Consider the following 16,570-nt stretch of genomic DNA (forward strand, 5'->3'; position numbering starts at 1 on the left):
GTGCAATATAGGAAAAGCTTCTGTTATGAGAATGTGTAGTCTAGTTTATATGATTTGCCTCATAGTCTTTTCCTATATTTTTGGATCGTGATAAACTTGTCTAATTGCATAAACTTTTTGAATAATGCTCATATTTGGATTCGAAACGTGAATGAATGTGTGTGGAATATCTATTTCTACTTAAGCCAGTGATGAATACACAGTTTGAGTCTATTGTTGATCAATGTAGACGAGTCTAGGCGAAGGTAGTTGGTTAGAACACTTTTGTCATGTGAAACTCTATGCCTTTGGGCTGTGGTAAGATGGAGTCGCTTCCCATTTGTGGATTTGATCCCCTTAATTGGTAGTTGCTTTGTTTTTGAATCCCGTGAGGTTTTATTGTTCTAGCCTTCATCATTCTTCTTGAGTGGCATATTTGGATCCTTAATTACGCATGTTTCGATCTTTGTGTTGACTTGTAGCTCCCAAGACCGACTTGACACTTTTAAGGGAGGAAGAGGGCACCTTTTTCATTTTTCTTATTCTTGTTCCTTTTGTTTTGTTACAAATTAATTTTCTTTTTACATCATCTTACTTGCTAACCATGTTGAGCCTTTAATTCCATTCTTGGTTACCCATGTTACAAACCCGATGGCCGATGTTTTACCAACCCTTAGTTGTGAAACGTTTACCTCGCAAGGTTTGTTTGAGCTTATTGTGTATAAATCAAGAATAATGATCGATAGTTGGTTTGAGAAAGTTTGAAAGTGAGCTTAATTGTAAAGATGTAATATGAAAATTTGTTTTTGAAAAAAAAGAAGAAAAAAAAAGAAAAGAAAATCAAAATAAAAAAAAAGGAGAAAAGCCGTCCGAATTGTGAAAAAGGCGAGGACATATGAATAAAAGCTTTGAAGTTTGAAAAAGGTGATTTGAGTGTGTATAACATAGAGAGTTTGGGATGTGTAAAAGTGTGATCAATGTTTATTGTAGAATGTGAATTGCATCTTTTGAACTATTGTTTTTGAGAATTGTGATTCTTGCGCTTCATTTAGGAATTAACCCCATTTTTTAAATTGTTTTCACCTACCTTACCCATTGCCAATACATTACAACCCTTTAAGACCCTTAGACTTTAGAGGTGTTCGGTTCTCAAACGGTGGAGGGAGATACCTTTCAACCCTATGGAAAGATTATGCGTAATCAAGATGTCGGGATACCTTTGTTATTTCCTCAAAATATCACTTTTTCCAGTTCCTTCGAGGAATCACGAGGGGCCAATTAGGGTGGTGATTTGAAGCAAAAGGGGAGGACGTGGCCGGTTTGGTTGGGTTTAGAGGGAAGCATGACTTCTTTGTTCTCTATGCTTGGTTTAGGTTTTGTTTGCATTTTGATCAACGATACCTTGGATTGTGTGTCTTGTTGCTTGTTTGAGTGAGTTTTCATTCCGTGCATGGTTGTTCTAAGTAGAATCCATTGACTTCATTCCGTGCTAAATTGGATTTATATGTAATGGCAATAGTTTATTTGATCCTGTGTGTGTGTGTATCCCTTAGTTTTGCTCGAGGACTAGCAAAAGTGTAGCTTGGGGGATTTTGACAAGCGCTCTTTAAGGCATATAAATGGGTGATTTTGGATGTATTTAGGCCCGTTTTGGTCGTTTATTGCCTTGTTACACTCGTTTCCTTCATATTACGTGCTTCACAGGTTTCGGTCTGTTTTTGGTGTGTTAACAGGTATAGTTGACCAAGTTATGTCGAGTCCCGAACCCTTGGTGCGTAATCAGGCTATTATCGATCCTAGTCCACCAAGCTAAGGCTTTGCTGCGGTTCTCAAGGCCTTGAAAGGCAAGTTAAGTAGCAGGCAAGGCAGAACAATTCACAAATATGACACCTGTTCACTATTTTGCTCACAAATTTCGGTATAAAAATGATAATGGAGTGATTTCAATTGAAATGGAAAGTAGACTTGAAGAGCTTTCCAACGATATATTGCACGCCTCAAACGGAACTCTGGATAAGAAGTTGTGACTGTTTTAAGAAGACCAAAGTGCCTGCAACCTTCCTGCCTATGCTGCACGGCCGTGCCAGGCATTAGCACGGCCGTGCCAAGCCAATTTCCATGCCCGTGCCAGTGCCAGATTCAGCACGACCATGCCAGATTCAGCACGGCCGTGCCAGGCATTAGCACGGCCGTGCCAGATTCAGCACGGCCGTGCAGGCATTAGCACGGTCGTGCCAAATTCAGCACGACCGTGCCATAATTGAAGATATTGCGGATCAGCTACTGCCATGCTTGCACGGCCGTGCCACTTCCAGCACGGTCGTGCCGATTCACGAAGGGCAGCCTGTGATTTACTTTCCGATTTAAAGCATATATATATAGCCCGATTGTAAGGGTTAAGAGACAGTTTTGAGAGATAGTTTTGAGAGCCTTTGTAGAGAGTTATTGGAGAACGTTCTTAGTATTAGAGATTCATTAGTTTTCTTAGAGATATTTCTAGAGATTTTAATTTTCTTGGATTGATTTGAAGCAAGATTTGCGAAGGTTCTTTGTATTATTCATTGACGACGGATATCAAAGTTCTGAACTTTTCCATTGATTCGCATCAATACAATTGGTATTATTCATTCTTGTTTATTAATCAAGCTTTATTATTCCTTAATCAGAATTCATGTTTATATCTATTATGCTTTTGGAATTCATTATTTCTTTGATTATGAATATGTGTGAGTAGTCTCCTAGCTAGGGTTTCGGGATGAAACCCGACCTAGGTAATCTATGTAATTGAGGATTAATTTTGATAAACGGATTGTGATTAAATTGATTATATGCGATTGCATGTTAATTCATTATAATAGGAGTAGCTAACCTAGAATCTTGAATTTGATTGCATGATATTCTTGATTTGAACAAGAGATTGTGAATTGAGTATTTCATTATTGAATGTGGTTTGATTATGTATCGAGTAATGTTAAGTGCATGAGAAATCCAAGCTTAGTATTGCCCGTTGTCTTCCTATCACATGATATTGATCAGACTTATAGTCTTTTCATATCCCGTTTGTCTCTGTGATTCCTTGTTGCTTAGTTACCAATGGTTAGGCGGATTCCCGTTCTCCCTAGTGTCTTAGTTTATTGATTTATTCCATCTTATTAGTATTATTTTAGAACACCATTTTCCATTGATTTCAAACTAGCTTAGGTTTAAGATTGATTTGCAATTACTCTCGTTCCTCGTGGACCGAACCTTTATTTGCCATTGTACTTGGTTATAGGGTGTTCGTATAAGTATTGTTTGATTGAGAGTTAGATTGTAGCGACCGATTTAACCCTTGTCAAAATGGCGCCGTTGCCGGGGAGCGGTGTTTGTTAATTGCTTTTTGATTTCTTGAGTCTAGTTCATCATAAAAAAAAGCACAAAAAGATTTTTCCCTTTTGGCTACACTTGTAGCCCTGCTATTTAATTGGTTTGGTTAGTGTGTATGCGCAGGTCTAAATAGAGAGAATTAATACCCTTCCATTGATTTCGAACTAGCTTAGGTTTAAGATTGATTTGCAATTACTCTCGTTCCTCGTGGATCGAACCTTTATTTGCCATTGTACTTGGTTATAGGGTGTTCGTATAAGTATTGTTTGATTGAGAGTTAGATTGTAGCGACCGATTTAACCCTTTTCATTGACCAAGTTAAGGCTAAAAGCCAACTTGCCAGGGAGTTCTGGGCACAAAGAGTTGTTTTTTATTGAGTTATTTGTAGACATGTTCTACAATTGAAAGAATTTGAAATGAAAAATCATTCATAAACCAATAAGTTTGAAATTTAAAGCGTTCATGCAAATATTAAATCTTATTGAGCATTTTATCCACGCATTATAATTTGTCCCTTTAGGCGAGAATAAAATGATTCCAAGATCCCAAAAATCAAAAAGTGATTAAGCATGCTTTGGCTTGTCTTAACACTTAATATTTTAGGGTAAGCAATCCAATTGCTAATAGCTTCAAGCTACTCTTGGTTCAATAAAAGGTCGCATCTAATGCTTCCATGACATTTTATCGCTGCTGCCACGACATCTAAGGACTCCTTACTGATATCGTTGAGCTTAACCAAGACAACTTGTATATCTAGTATACCTTACGTTCCTAGGGAAGCGGTGATGCCTCGCTTTGGCGTAGCCCATCATCAAGCGCATTAGTTCGGTAAGTGTCGTACTTGGAATGGCAAGTTTGGCTAAATACTATAGGAACCTAGGGTTTCTATGTTGGTTGATTTAAGTGAACTTAATTAATCATTGCAACATTTGAAATCCTTAACATGCATCTAACATATCTTAGTGAACTTAATTAATCATTGCAACATTTGAAATCCTTAACATGCATCTAACATATCATTCACATATATAAGTACAATTATATATAGAAAACATGAAATAAGATGCATTTGGAAACTAGCATGACCCTTTGAGATCTTCAAATCTCCAAGACCATCTTAGCTCGTCTTCATAGAAACACCGTCTTGAGACATCCCCACCAAAATGAAATTACTAGCTACTACGACTAGGATTAATCTAAATATTAAGGTACAAAAATACGCAAGGGTACGCAAAGCGTATTTAGATTTACAAAAATACATAACGGATCACAGTCCGTATTTACTATCCTAATCGGGCCCCACTAGTTTCCATTTTCACGAAACCTGTGAAACAATATATATTCCATTCATCCATTCACTATATGTGAATGGCCCAAGCATTTTACAACGAAAAACAAGTAACAATGTATAACGCGCGCGAACTAGTAACTAACTTAGGTGGTTAATCCAATTAACACACCTAATTAAAACTAGTCAAAGTTGTTTAACAATTTATGTGATTAAGACGCAATTAGTTCATGCAATTAACGAAGCTCCCACTAAATTCCGCATCCAACTTAATTAATCCAATTAATTAAGCCGGTTAACCCAATTTTTGTCAAAATTAAAATTTTGCAAGAGCAGGAAAAACCGAGGCCTAACCTCATTAAAATAATTAAATAAAATTAAAACGGCAAAATTTTGCAAAACTCGATAGCCCAATTCAAGCAAGAAATTGACCCACCCAAAAAACATGGGATGCGCACCATGGCTGCCTAGCAGCACTTGGGAGTTGCGGCTGTATGTGTTAGGTGCTGGCATGCTTGCCCAGCAATGCATGACACGCTTGCTGGAACCAGCAGCTTGCTACGTATGCTAGCTGCTTGCTGGCGCTGGTAGGTAAATGGTTGGCTTGCTAGGCCTCGCTGCCCAGCAGCACGCACAAGCATGGCCAGCAGCCATCCATCACGCACCAAGCACACAGCAGCGCACATAAGCCCAGCCACACAGCAGCAACAGAAACTCGAGGTGGAGCACCCTTATGCGTACCTAAGGCAACCACTTGTGGGCTCCGTGAGCAGCCCGGCTTAACTTGGTGGTGCTTGGGTGTTTTTGCCTCGATTTGCGTGCCTTTTCTCGGGATTTTAATCCCGTTACGTTATACGTGTGACATAAAATTAATTCCAAATTTATTTTAGAATCAATTTAGGACAAAAATGAAAATAAAACAAGTCTAACTTAATTAAATTCAATTTTTAATGGTGCATAAGCCTAAATTATTCAAGAACCATTCTTAAAACAATTTAGGTCTTTCTTTATGCTACAAAATTGAAGGGCTACATTCATAATTAATTCAACAAAATATAAATTAATAATGAGATTTGACAAAATGAAAGGGGTTTGAAAATTAAACCCTTTCATCCAATGAAATATTTCCAACAATAACTTGTGTAAAATTGAAAACTTACATCTTGCAACTTGAAGATTAATTTAATTTCAATAACAAGTTTTGAACCTTTTAGGACTTTAATCAACACAAAAATGATTAAATCCAAAAATTAGTTCAACATGGAATTTAGCAATCAAAGTTCCCACCAAATAAACAATTGAAGATTGGATCTTTGAAATATTAGGGGCTTCAAAAATACAAGTTCACCATAAACATTCACACTTGAAGCAATTTATTTGCAACAATGTGAAAAATTCAAGTTTATGTGAAAAATGAACATACCAAATTAAGCACAAATTACATGGTTAAAAAATGTGACAAGTGCCAAAGGTTCGGCAAGTTAATCCATCGTCCGGCCACAGATCTCACGGCTATCCATAGTCATATACCATTCGCTAAGTGGGGCATGGATATCCTAGGTCCCTATACGCCTGCAACAGGTGGCAGGAGGTACATACTGGTTGCAGTCGACTACTTCACCAAGTGGGTGGAGGCAGAGGCAGTTAAGGGTATCAAGACTAAAGACGTGATTTCCTTCATATGGAAAAATGTCATCACTCAATTTGGGGTACCCATGTCTATGGTTTTTTATAACGGTCCCTAGTTTGAGACGTCTGTTCTCAAAAACTGGCTGGGAGACCAAGGTATCTCTCACTGATTTGCATCAGTCGGCCGACCACAAGCAAATGGCCAAGTGGAAGCTTTCAATAAAATCATCTTAGACGGTATCAAAAAGAAGATTGAAAGAGCAGGCGGCCTATGGGCAGATGAACTACCGCATGTTCTCTAGGACATCAGGACGACTGAAAAGGGGGCAACTGGAGAAACTCCATTCCTCCTAACTTATGGGGCAGAAGCTGTTCTACCAATTGAACACTACGAGCCGACTCTTCGTATAATGCTATATGACGAAGAAGCAAATTGGGAGTTGTAATACCCCGTATTTTTATACGTATTTTAATTTAAATAGTATTTCTTGAAGTATTTAAACAATATGAAATAAATTATTTAGGGTTTCTTCAATACAAAAAGAATGATTTTAATTAAAAATATATTTTATTATTTAATAATCTTGAAAATATTGGATTTTATGATTTAAAATATTGGGGCACATTATTTTATATTAAATAATTTAAAAAGACAAGTTTTAAAGAAAGTCAAATCCTAATCCGATTAGGAAAGGGATTATTAAGGGAAGTAAGTAGGAGGGCTAAGAGGGAGTATAAATACTCCTCATGTGTCTAGGGTGAAAATTCACCCAAAGGTACGTTCTCTTTCTCCCCTCTTATTTTATTTTTCCTTAATTTTCCCCTTCCCCTTTTATTTATTAATTTATTTATTTATTGTTTACACCACCACCACCACACACGCCGGCCACCACCACCAACCTTTTCCGGTGCCAGCAGCCACCAGGCAGCGTGGCAGCGGCGGCCAGGTGGTTGCATATTGTGTATTCTCCGTTCGTAATTTTCTTAATCTCTATGTAATCACGATTAAATTCTAATTCGTCCGATTTTTTACAAAAAAATAGGTGTTTTTCTTGTGTAAACAATATTCTAAACAAAACTTACTTCCTATGGCAGTGAGCACCACCCTTTCGTGGCCAAATTTAGCCTCTAAATATGGTTTTCAGGCAGTTTTTGATTTTAACGAAAGATATATGTTGTTTTTCTTATTTTAATTAAATCTACCCTAAATCCAATTGTTGTTTTTGGATTTTGTGATGATTCTTAGGATGTTTAATAACAAGTATTTTAATTATAATTTTTAGATTTTGGTTTTTAATTAAAAAGCCCCAAGATTGGAAACCCTAGGTTTTTAAATTAATGTTTATGGATGGAATTTGATTGTGGTTGATTGAAATTATTAAAATTAATGTTTTTAAACCAAATTACAGCAATTTTATAAGTTTTAATAATGCTGGAATTTTTATATATAAGTCTAATTTAAGTCTCTTGAAAAGATCTTTAATTACCCATTTAATTGGGGAATAAAGTTAGATAAAAATTCAGATTATTTTAAAGGGGTTTTTGAGTGATTTAAAGAGAGTATATATTGCTGGAATTTTGTGTTAGAAGGGTATTAATACTCCTTTATAATTGTGGTTTGTAATAGACTTCCAAGTGAGTGACTTTGTGTAATCGTGGCTGTTTTGAGATCGTATTCGAGGTACGTTCGCGTACTTGGTAAAGTTTAAGTGTATAGAAGTATGCTAGGCTTTGTTAAATTAATTCCAAGTAGGATCATGATAGGTGTTGGATGAAATTTATTGATTGGATTAATGTTGGTGAATGATTTGTGATGATGAATTATTTATGGTGATTTGGTGATTGGAATTAATTATATTGGCATGTTGATATTGAACCATACTTTTATTATTGGCATGTTAGAAGGCATGTTTGGTTAAACTGGATGTTTATTTTGGTTTGGATTATGGAAGAGGAATTTTATTATGGTTCATATAATTTTTATTGATGCTATAAGCATGAGGAAAGAGCTATTTAAGTGTCTTAGTACACATGGATAAATTATATTGCGGTGCCTATGTGCACTTAAGGTGTTTCTAACACCGAGGGATAGGATTTGCGGTGCCTTATGCACTTAAGGTGTTATTTAACACCGAGGTAGTTTAAAAAGGATTCCACACTAAATTTATATGGTCACTAAATATTCAAGAATTAAATTGGTTGTTTGATTGCTTGAGTGAATTAAAATGTTTGGTTGTGTTGTGTTTGAGAGTCATCACCAAGTCTAATAATTTGTAAATCACGTAAAGTGAAAGAGATTACACACCAAAACTCTTGGAACGTATATACCTTGAGTATGAACATATGGGGGGGTTATGCGACTTTATATTTGACCATAACTCCTACTGGGGGTACAGGACGCTGTACTTTCCATTTTTATTATTTATTATGCGCAGGATCCAGTCACTTCGTGTGGCATTTGCCTACCTGGCTAGTTCCCGGTGTAGTTTACCTCAATTTATTTGAGGCAGGTAGTTGGTTGGAAACTCGTTCGATGTGTAATCAAAAATGAAATAAATATTAATTAGTAGTCGAGTTAAGTGATGATTGTTGTGTGCTTGTAAACAGGTGCATCGAGGTAAGTTGTATGTTGATAGGATGAAAGCATGTTAGTGTGTGTTAATTACGCTTATGTACTCAGCTTTGCTGATTGTGTGTATTGTGTGTTTGTCTGGCCTTGTCTTTACCTTGGCCCTACAACGACCCATTTCTAATGGCGAGTAGTGGGGACAAGTAGAGAGAAGCTTTTCAGGTGATGAAGCATAATCATGAAGGGGCATGAGTGAAGAGTGAATCATACTTAGTTCTCATTAGAATATGATGTGTTTATTGCTTTAATTTATTATTTAATTATGTTGATTGTGAGACTAACGCAAAGAGGTTTTCAAGTATTTTGGTTTAAGGGCCTACAATGGTTCCAAGTTGTAGATTGACTTCGTTTGACTTTGTTTGACTTTTACTTTCGTTTGGTTTGAATTTTAGAGTTGACTTGATTTTAAATAGTTTTAATGGTAGTCTTCCGCTGTGTGTCTTTGATAATTTCCTTAGCCGTTTTCACGGTGGCGGTAATGTCTTAGATTTTCCTTCTTCGTATTTTGAAAAGGGCAAAACAGGTATTTTAAAAGGGAAGGAATTTCTAGGGTGTTACAGGAGTCCATGCGCCTGGCATTGGATTCACTCCCAGAACGTAGGGGCAATGCACCCCTACGCCATGAAATCTACCGCCTAAGGATGACAAGGGCATAGAACAAAAGGGTACACAGGCGTCCACTCAAAGTGGGAGACTTTGTACTAGGGAAGATGGAAGCAGTCGGTAGGGCCAATGAGTTAGGAAAATTAACTCCCAACTGGGAGGGACCCTACCGAATCTATGAAGAGGTTAGGGACGGCACCTACTGCCTGGAAAAACCAGACGGCTAACCCCTACCTAGAGCTTGGAATGTAGATAATTTAAAGAAGTATTATTTTTGAATAATGTAATTGCCGAGAGCTATTAATAAAGCTTGCAAATTTGCTACATTTATATATATGTTATAAATAGAGGGGCAAGCCGCCTACTCAAATAGCAGACGGCTACTCTCCATTTTTTACCGAGGGGCACGCCGACTGGTCAAACAGACGGCTACTCTCCATGATCAACCTAGGCACCTAGTCGCCTGATCATGTTCTGAATTATAAACTAATACGACCTGTCCCAACATCATAGAAGGCGTCCGGCGACATCCTTCCGGATGAGATTCGTCACAGAGAGAAGCTCCCTTTTGGGTGGAATAATGCTCTATAAACTAAGTACACGGCACCTAAACGACTGTCCCCAAGGACAACCACGTAGCCGTTTTGAGACAAGGATAACTCTAACACTAACAAGCAAGTGCTAGCAGTTGACATTCGAGTCGGATGACCGCCTGTATCACTTGGGATAAGTACAGGGGGTACCTTATGAGTTAATAGCCAACAAAAATTGGCAAATCAAGGGGATCAGCCGGCCTCCGCCATCTGGTACCTCTACTACTCAAGCAAGAGTGACGGCGACTGAGTAACCCCAAGGTTCACTCATAGTCACTCTCTCATACTTAGTATGGAATCTAAAAAGTATGACGAGTTCGACTGTTTTTTGGCAAACAGGAACTCTCAAACCGCTACTGCTACTAAGTGAACACCCTTTGAGTAAATAGCCAAGAAACACTTGGCGAATCAAGGGGACCATTCGGCCTCCGCCGCCTGGTTACTCTACTACTCAAACAAAAGTGGCGGCGTCTGGTAACCCGCGTGGGTAACCAGTCGTTCCCCCAAGTATGGAACCAAAAAGTTCGAGAGTCGACTGTTTTTTGGCAAACAGGGGCCCTAGAAAACTTCCTACTTGATCAAAAAACTAGAATTACATGTGGCTATATCCATAGACACAATTAATTCAAACAGGCGGCTCGATAAGTCAGGCGTCCAACCACTTAGGTAACGCCCAAACAAAGAATCCGACCTAAGTTAAGGCAAGCCTAATATAATTGAACTAGTCGGCACCAAGCTACTACGACTAATAAGGCGGCCCATAAATATCAATTTACAAAGCAAAGGTTAGAAGACCTAATGTATTTGCTAAAAAATGCGTTGGGGTCCGACTGGGTCCATAACCGACTGGACGCCAATTCTGGAACAAAGACAACAAGTCACCCAGGGGCATATGCAGTTGACACCATATCAAGCAGATAAGCATAAACAAGATTCAATGATCAAAGACGACCAAAAAGTGATCGCCAGCTTCATAATAAAACAGCCGGCCATGAAGACCGGCAAAATATTCATAACCCCGACCCCATGGTCGGGTAAACAAAATTCACAAACAAGTGGCACGCAGGCTGAAGAAAGTTGCAATAATAAATACAGAAAAGCTTAAGCATTGGAAGGAGGGGCCTCGGCCTCGGCATTATCGGCCGCCTGGTTGGGGTCAACCGAAGCCTGGTTGGGATCAACCGAAGGCGCTTGCTCCCCCAAGGCGTCCTCCTAACCAGGCTCCACCACTGGCGCAGGCTCTTTAGAGGCGTCTACCTCCTCTTTTTCCTCCTCCTTCTCCTCCCTAGAAGCCTCAGAGGACTCGGCACCCTCCTCTTCGCCGCCTCCACCACTTATGACTTTTTCATCATATTCCCTTGTGCAGGCGGCGAACTGGTCTGCCCATTCCTTGTAGTCCGAGCCAGAATAGAGAGTTGACCAAGTCATCTTCATGATGTTGCTGCAGTCTTCCATCATGTCCTTGATAATGGCCACCTTCTCCTCTTCAGCCCTGGACTCGTACTTTTTGGCCAGCTGCTTCTCCTGGTTAGACAGGCGCTGCTTCAGCTTTGTCACCTTGTCCCTCAAGGAGTCCGCCTCCTTAGAAGCATGCTCGAGAGACTCAGTCTTGTCCTGGAGTTTTTTTACTTGAAGGTTCAGCTCCTGGATCCGGCTTTTGGCAGCATCCAGATCAGCTTTTAACTTGCTGATTGGTAGTCGCCTGCGCATACAAGATATCAGTCGTCAGTACTTCATTTTGAAAAATTGAGAACATAGCCTTGTCCATGGTGGAGGCCGCATGCTCCTTTGCATCTTTTACCTCTTTTGATCTCTCAGCTAGAGGTTCGCGAAGGCCATGTATGCGCAGCATTGACTGCAGGCGCAAAGAAAACAGGCGCTAGTAAGAAAACAGGTGTCAACATTAAAAGACTATACTCGCAAAGAGATAAGACAGAGTCTACCTCGGCCAGAAGGACGAGGACACCATCAATATTCATGGTGTCGTAACCTCTGACTGTCTCCCTCTCATCAGGAGAGACGGCCTTCAGCATGTTCTTCGTCATAAGAACAAGGTCTGGCTTCTAGGGGTCGCCTGCAAAAAGGGCAACCTTACTTGTCATCCAAAACTAATATTATGAGAGGAGACTTAATCAGACAAGGAAAAAGAAGTTACCCTCGACCAGGTTCCCCTTAGGCGGCCGATTGCCTTCTAGAGCGGCGGCAGTTTTGGCCACATTTGTAGCCGGACGGCTGGCCGACTGTTTCCTAGCCCTGCTAGGCGTCCCAGTATCACCAGCCGTCTGCTTCCTGATCTTCGAAGCGGCAGCCTTTTTGGAAGAAAAAACCTTCTCCATTGCCTCGTCTGCAAAACGCACCACAAAAAGTTAGAAACCATGAAAAACTTAAACCAGGATATTTCGGGTGACAAAAGAACATGCGGACAGATACCTCTCGGCATCTCTGCGCTAAGGCCACAGGCGGCCAGGTACACCCCATCATACAACCAATTGTACTTGGGTATGTAATTTTGAGGGATGGACTCCCTCACCCCAGTCTCGGGGTTCGCCTGGATAATCACTTTAAAGAGGCCCGAGTCCAGGATCTCTCGCCTAGCCTTCTTTGGAACATGCGGTAGGTCCCCACCGCCTGCTAAGTAGGGAGGATCCCTGTTCCATATGTTGTATTTTTTGTTTTCCGGGCATGGTCATTACTGGTAACAATGTAGAAGGTATTTCGCCAGTCCTTCCACTTGTTTTCCTTGCCCAAAGTCATCATATAGCCTTTGTGGCTTGAGATTTGGTACTAGCCGGTCCCGCTTGCTTTTGGGGTCCGACTGAGGTAATTCATTTGGGTGAACGCCTCAAAACTAGGGTCCACCTCATGCATCTCGCATCTAGCAACATACCTCAGTATGTTAAACCAGGAGTTTGGTACAAGCTGCCAAAGGCCAATCTGGTAGCCGTCTAAAATCCTCTCGACGGCCGGGTGAAGAGGAAACCTTAGGCCCGCCTTAATGGCCGCCTCATAGCACCCAAAGCATTGGTCTCCATAATTGGCCGCCTCGGGCCATACTACTGTATCCTCCCTATCTGGGACGGATAAAAAATAATCACTTCCCATGAAGTGTTGGTAAAGGAAGATCCCTAATTTCTCCGTCATCACCTTCCGCCTACCATTAGGAACGTGATGATAAAATGCGGTGTGCGACTCCTTACGGGAGACCGAAGGCTCCCCCCAATTTTCTCCCATCTTTGCGGATAGGGACTCCCTTGCGGTCTCCATCCTAGAGTATATTTCCTCTGAAGAAAGGGAGTGCCGACTAGAATCACTAGACTCCAACTCGTCAGAAGAGTCGGATGCAAGATTTATTTGCTGGGAACCAGAAGGGACCGCCTCCTTCTCTGGAGACTCGGCCCCAGTCCTTACTGGAGAGGATCCAGCTAGGGTCGTCCCTATCTCAGAAGACTCCTCTTCAGATTCAAGAATAGAGTCGCTAGGGGTGCTTGGGGTTCCAGGCGTTTGGTCAGATAGTTCACTAATGGGGATCCGGATAGAAGAGCCATCAGAATGTTCAATCCTCTTTGTTTTTTTGGTTCTTGCCATACTGTCCTGCATAGATACAAAGACAGTTGGACTCCGGGACTTGCGCAAAGATTGAAGTACCGCAGGGTAGTCGGCACCCCTAGTCCTAGACTCAGCCGTCCCCGGTGACCGGCTGATTGCTAACCTAGGCCGTGCCGGATACTTTTGAGGCCTCATTTTCAAAAAGAAAGAAAAAATGCAAAAACAAAACAAAAAGGGATAAAGGAACAGACGGTTACCTGAAACTTAAGTTCTGAAAAGAAGCTTGGTCGAACAGGCATCTAAGGAAAGCTGGCGGTTGGTAAAATCAGTCGTCCAGAAAATCAGAGCTCAAGTTCAGAGGTCCGAGAGTTCTCTTTCAAAAAAGTTTGCAAAAGTGTGAAAATAAGACTTTGGTCAAGGCCCTTATATAGGAAATTTGTGGAAGTTGAAGAGTCACTTCCAAAATTCAAAAATAGGCGGGAAAAAACCTTCGGCCAATCACAGGCCGACACCTGTAGCAAGTCGTCGCCTGCTACAGGCCGACACCTGTCACAGGTGACATGTGCCCAGTCACGTGCCACCTGTGAGGGGCAAATGATTAGGGGATTTTCCCCGCCCAATCACAGTCTGCCACCTGGACCAATCAGGTCCTGCCATGTGTCCGCCACATGGGCCAACAAGGACCTAACACGTGTCAAGAAACAATCAATCCAGCATGGACCAACCGCGCCACGCCACGTGGTCTGCTATCTGCCCACCAGGAGAACGGCCACCAAGGCCCGGTTTCCGAGAAAGGCCCAATCAGCCCTAGGTTGACCTAAACCCAATATTGGGCACGCTTCCCAAGACTATAAATACATTCATTAATCCTCAGTAAAAAAAAGGGGATTCAGAATTAATTACACTCACCAAGAGAAGCCTAAACACACGTGCTTTCTGATTGTTAGACCTGACTTAGCAATTAATTGCACTTCCTGATCACTCCTCCCCTAGAGGAACCAGATCACTCTTTTACTTTCTGCACCTTTTTTAATTTATTCCACATACAAGTACTAACTTGATCGTCGGAGGCAGAGCTCCCACCACCCGGAGTCTCCGTTGTTTTGCAGGTACAGGCGCAAGGATACCAGTCCCGGAATTGTAACTCTCCTGCAGGACATTAAAAAACCCCGAAACAGTTGCCATTGTCACTCTTGGTGACTCTCACATTGCCAACGTCCTCAAGTGCTTTGACGAACATGTCCGGAAGGTAGGAGGAAAGGCTTTCCTTCCAATCTTCCGGGATGGAATTAGCCATAAGTCGTGAGACTTTCTTGCAATTGGAAGACCATTCTTCATGAGCCTCATCGGTCATGATCCCCTTAGAGAAGAAGCTTGGAATGGGAGTGTCAAGAGTGTACTCCAAGGAACAATTCCGAAGTGTTTTCCTGAGTTCCTCCTCCCACTCCTTGAAGTTGACCAAGTTAAGGAAAAATGCCAACTTGTTGGGGAGTTCCGGCCACATAGAATTGTTGTTTGAGTTACTTGCAGACATTTTTCTACAATTGAAAGAATTTGAAATGAAAAACCATTCATATAATCTATAAGTTTGAAATTTAAAAGCGTTCATGCAAATTTTCAATCTTATTGAGCATTTTATCCACGCATTAATAATTTTGTCCCTTTTAGGCGAAAATAAAATGATTCCGAGATCCTAAAGATCAAGAAATGGTTAAGCATGCTTTGGCTTATCTTAACATTAAATATCTTAAGGTAAGCAATCCAATTGCTAATAGCTCTAAGCTACTCTCGGTTTGATAAAACGTCGCATCTAATGCATTCTTAACATTTTATCTCTTTTGCCACGACATCTAAGGACTCCTTACTGATATCGTTGAGCTTAACCAAGATCAACTCGTATACCTAGTATACCTTACGTTCCTAGGGAATTAGTGATGCCTCGCTTTGGCGTAGCCCATCACGTACGCGCATTAGTTCGGTAAGTGTTGTTCTTGGAACGGCAAATTTTAGCTCAATATTTTAAGGGACCTAGGGTTTCTATGTTGGTTGATTTAAGTGAACTTAACTAATCATCACAACATATCGAAATCCTAAACATGCATCTATCATTCACAATATATATATATATATCAACATAACAACAATATATATAAGGCATAAATTTGATGCATTTGGCAACTAGCATGACCCCTTGAAATCTTCAAATCTTCAAGGGTCTTCATCTTGGCTCGTCTTCATCGAAACGCCATCTTGAGACATCTTTGCCAAAATAAAATTACTAGCTACTACGACTAAGATTAATCTAAAGTACAAAAATACTTAACGGTACGCAGACCGTATTTAGATTTACAAAAATACGTAACGGAACGCAGTTCGTATTTTCTATCCTAGTCGGGTCCCACTAGTTGCCATTTTTCTCAAAACCTGTTTTGAAACAATCTTTCATTCACCCATTCACTATTTGTGAATGGCCCATGCATTTTACGAGATAAAACAAGTAAACACGCAAAACTAGTAACTAACTTAGGTGGTTAATCTGATTAACACGCCTAATTAAAACTAGTCAAAGTTGTTTAATAAATTATGTATTACTAAGGTGCAATTTGTACACGTAATTAGCTAAGCTCCCACTAAATTCCGCATCCAACTTAATCAATCCAATTAATTAAGCCGGTTAACCCAAATTAGTCAAAATCAAAAATTTTGCAAGACCCGGAAAAATCGAGGTCCAACCTCGTTAAAATAATTACATAAATATTTTAAAACGGCAAAATTTTCACAAAACACATAGCCCAAAATTAAGCAAAAATATCCCACTCGCATCCTTGTGGGTTGCGCACCATGGCTGCTAGGCAGCCCATGGGATGTGCTTGGTGCGTGGTGCTAGCATGTAGCGCCTAGCGTAGCATGCTACGCTGCTAGCACCAGCAGCCTGCC

The sequence above is a fragment of the Chenopodium quinoa genome, unplaced genomic scaffold (assembly GCF_001683475.1).
Source record: "Chenopodium quinoa cultivar QQ74 unplaced genomic scaffold, ASM168347v1, whole genome shotgun sequence".
NCBI lineage: Eukaryota > Viridiplantae > Streptophyta > Magnoliopsida > Caryophyllales > Amaranthaceae > Chenopodium > Chenopodium quinoa.